Source organism: Etheostoma cragini, chromosome 14 (assembly GCF_013103735.1).
Source record: "Etheostoma cragini isolate CJK2018 chromosome 14, CSU_Ecrag_1.0, whole genome shotgun sequence".
NCBI lineage: Eukaryota > Metazoa > Chordata > Actinopteri > Perciformes > Percidae > Etheostoma > Etheostoma cragini.
In genome coordinates, this window is record NC_048420.1 from 2781350 (window position 1) to 2785647 (window position 4298).

General features: G+C 38.7%; 1 long non-coding RNA gene across 1 annotated transcript in view; it reads left to right on the plus strand.

Moving 5' to 3' along the window:
- Positions 1-364: 364 nt before the first annotated feature.
- The window catches only part of LOC117956861, an 8549-nt gene continuing 4615 nt past the window's right edge, over positions 365-4298 (plus strand). The window contains exons 1-2 of the long non-coding RNA XR_004659384.1: positions 365-375; positions 1101-1104. This is a non-coding gene — a long non-coding RNA (uncharacterized LOC117956861). The remainder of the gene's footprint in view (positions 376-1100; positions 1105-4298) is intronic.

Genomic DNA, 4298 nt, shown 5'->3' on the forward strand with positions numbered 1-4298 from the left:
CTCTCTCTCTCTCTCTCTCTCTCTCTCTCTCTCTCTCTCTCTCTCTCTCTCTCACGTTTCCCTCTCACCGTCCTCTTGAGGAAATGTGACCCCGGGGGGTTCATGAATGATCTCATTTCTGCTATGCAAACAACATCATGAAGACTGAGGCACAGAAGCAGCCTTGACAGAGACTACCTCTCTGTGTGCGCGAATGCGAGTGTGTCTGCATAATGGAGTGACAAATTGACTATTTTGTTCTAATAATAACACATCGCAAGGATTTTCCACACCCATCTGATTGATTACCATGCCAACATCGGCTCGGCATCCACACTATACTTCCGTCGGCTGGCTGAAAATCACATGCAACATGTTTCTGCTTTTAGTTAGTAGGTTAATTCACTTTTATTTCACCAGAAATGAAATTGAAAAAGGCACGTTAAAACCCATCTAATGTCAGTTTAAAGGTCCAGTGTGTAACGTGTGTAGTTGTTTGTCATCATTGACCACCACCATAAATTCCAAGTATTCCTTTTGGCTTGAAATTTTACATTTTCACTTGCAGACTCTCCATAGCCATGCACCATTTTGAAATACGTAAGCCGGTAAGGGACAAACAGGACATACTTCAGCGTTTTTGACTCACAGCTGCCGCTAATGTGTATTGTCGTTTCACGGCCCCGAAGAAGGAAACACCGACGACCACACATACAGTGTTCAAAATCCTAATTTCAGGCACACGAGTCAAAAGTCAAAAGGACGTTGAAAAGAGCAAGAGACTGGCTTTTTGAAGCTTGAAGGCTACCGTAATTGTAATACCTACTTTGAACTGGGTGGCGCGAGAGAGTTGATTGCGACACATGATCTCAACGCTACATGCGAGAAATTCGTACACATAAATACAGATGTGGCCTTGAATCCTGAAAGTGTTGGAAGTACTTTAAAAACGTTCTCCACAGACTCACACGGAGAAGAAACAGGGTGGAAACTTTCAAGCCTGTTGCACTTTTCACCACACCCCCAATCAGTGATGTCACAGCGGGAGTTTTCCATCAGCTGTCAAGAGCAAAACACCTGCTGTGACATCACTGATTGGAGACCCAAAGTTTCAACCCAAGGAAAGTAAACTTGTATGCTGTGTGCTGATTCACCCTTTAAACCCCGAACCAGTGTTCATTTCATTGACTATGACAAAAAATATTCATCATCAAACATTTTCACGGACAGAAACTAAATGAAAAATAACTAAGAAGTCAGATGTGATGATGAAGACTGTGACGAAATATAACTGACACTTTAGTCAATGACTAAAAATGAGACGGGAGTGTTAAGGAGGGACGAATGGAGACGAGATCCAATCAGAGCAGATGCAGGCGCAGCAGTAGTTACACATTTAACATAGTTATTTAACCCTAACCCTGCATGGTTTTCATTAAAACCGTTAAATCTGTGTCTGTGTTGCATTTTCAAATACTATTCCATAACAGACTGATGGATACTTCCAATGACCGGAAAATCTGGAGAAACTTCTATTTTCAACTATTAAAACCATAACTGACATGTCACACACAAAAAAAGGCACTCATATGTGTAAAACTAAAACAATACACACAAGACCACAAACAAACAGATTAACTACAACTGTTCTGATATTCCAGACCAGTCTGAAGCTTGTTGGCCTCACATTTCATCAGTGTCCCGTATCAAAACCAACAACAATATACAAGTGCATGAACAGGAATTAATTACAAATGATTACAATAATACAGTTACATGTACAGTACATGAACATATGAATTAGGAAACTTCTGCTTGTTTTCAGCCCCAAAGTGGATCAGCTGTTGTGAGCTGCTGTGTCGCGCAAAAGCTAGGGGAAGGGCAAGGGTTAGGGGTAAGACGAATGAATGGGATTCAGCCTAAGACTAAAACTCTTATGATATTTAGTCGACTAAAACTAGACTAAGACTGGACTAAGACTAAAACTCTTATGATAAATAGTTGACTACAACTAGACTAAGACTAAAAGACATAAGACTAGACTAAGACTAAAACTCTCATGAAATTTGGTCAACTACAACTAGACTAAGACTAAAAGACATAAGACTAGACTAAGACTAAAACTCTTGTGAAATTTGGTTAACTACAACTAGACTAAGACTAAAAGACAAAAGACTAGACTAAGACTAAAACTCTCATGAAATTTGGTCAACTACAACTAGACTAAGACTAAAAGACATAAGACTAGACTAAAACTAAAATTCTTATGAAATTTGGTCGACTACAAGTAGACTAAGACTAAAAATCTTATATTTAGTCAACTAAAACTAGACTAAAACTAAAAGATTTCAGAAGACAAAAATATGACTAAAACTAGACTAAGACTTAAAGATTTCAGACGACTAAAATATGAAAAAAACTTAAGACTAAATCAGAATTTGCTGTCAAAATGAACACTGCCCTGCACTCAATCATACAACACTGCATTTATCAGTTGTTGATCAATTCAATTGTTGCTTCCAACCCCCCACCCAAAACAAATATCCTGTCCTGCAAAATCCTGTGATAAAGACTCTCCAAATCCCATCCTGCTCCCGTTTCGTTCCCTATGTTGTCTCCAGTTATCAGACTCTGCAGGCCACTCTGTTGCGGACACACGCTTTATATCAGGAGCAGGCCACCGTGTTAAAGTTGGTTTCATATTGGACGTTGTATTTTCGACTCATTCCAAAAATCTTTTATGCAGCTTGCTCTTTTCACCAATCCATGTCAAATCCCTTTTGCTGAACTCAACTAACTCTATTACACATTGCACAAAGCTTACTATTTAAAAAAAAAACATTTTGATTTTTCAATAGTTCTTTTATGTAAATAAATGCTATAAATCTATTATGCGGCTTGACCATTTGACCTATTCATGTCAAAACAATTTTGTTGAACTCAGCTAACACTCTTACGCATTGCACACAAAAAAACACCATCCTTTGATTTTTTAACAATTTATGTAAATATATGCTATACATATATTATGAATGGTTCAAAACGTCAAGCCGCATAATGGATACATAGCATTTATTTACATAAAAAAAATACTTACTAAAATCATAGAATGGAGTTTTTGGAAAAGTAAGCTTTTTGCAATGTGTAAGAGAGTTAGCTGAGTTCAACAAATGTGATTTGACATGGATTGGTCAAAAGGGCAAGCTGCATGATAGATTTTTCAAATGTGGCGAATAGCGTTGCCACGGGGAGCGGGCTCGCGCTCCACCTGGCGGAAAAGAGAGACAGAAAAGAAAAAGACTAGAGGACAACTAGCCAGTTGATATCAAATCAATGAGGTCGCCTCGGAAATGTACCTGCAGGCCCAGGTGATTTTCATCCCGCCCACTCCCGTTGATTTCTATGCTCTATTCTGTCCCTATCACGTTTGTTCATTCATTCACGGCTAATCATTGATGGCATTTACGTTAACACTTAGTAGTATGGATGGTATGATTGAAAATGAAGAAAACAGAGATCCCGGAGATTTGGCAGACAAGACATTCATCATCCCTGGCCTTATCTGAGAGAGAAGAATGACTCCTCGTGAACGTGCTGCGTAGCTCTAAAACAATGGGGAACGTCTTAATTAATGTCTGTTTAGTAATTCACATTTTATCCTTTATTTTCTTTCCAGAAGCCATATTTGAGCACACACACATACATGTAGATTCCTTTAAATGTTGAGGGGAAGATTAAAAAAGAGAAATTAGATCGGGGAATTCTCACAGAATCCCAATTGAATTTATATCGTGTTATTCAGTCAGAATCTTATCCACCTGGAGTCTCTATCACAATTATCACATATGTGACGTTTTAGGCCTGTTGGCAGACATCCATTTAAAATGTAGGCAACGGCATATAAAGAGCCTTTTTCCATGTGCACTAAAGCATTTGTGTGGTCCAGGTAGCTTTTACTTGAGTAAAGATGTTAAAATCAGTGCTTCTACTTTTACCAGAGTAAAGTATCTGTACTTCTACTTGAGAACGGGAAGTGAGTACTTTTGCCCACACAACCTAATGCTGGTACATTGAAAACCTATTTGGGTTTTGGACTTAATGTCATTATGTCCTTTATAAGCTAATAATTCCCCAATAAGCAAACGTGGGGAAGTTCCATTGGTGCAAGTAACTCAGCTGACACTGACTGTCAGCTGACAACTGAGGAAGAGTCATTGAGGAAGTATTTTTTCACAGCTGTATCTTGTGGGAAAATAATACAATGACTGAGGTGGTGATGAACAGGGCACTCAGGAACGGCCACGTAAAAGCTGGCTTAA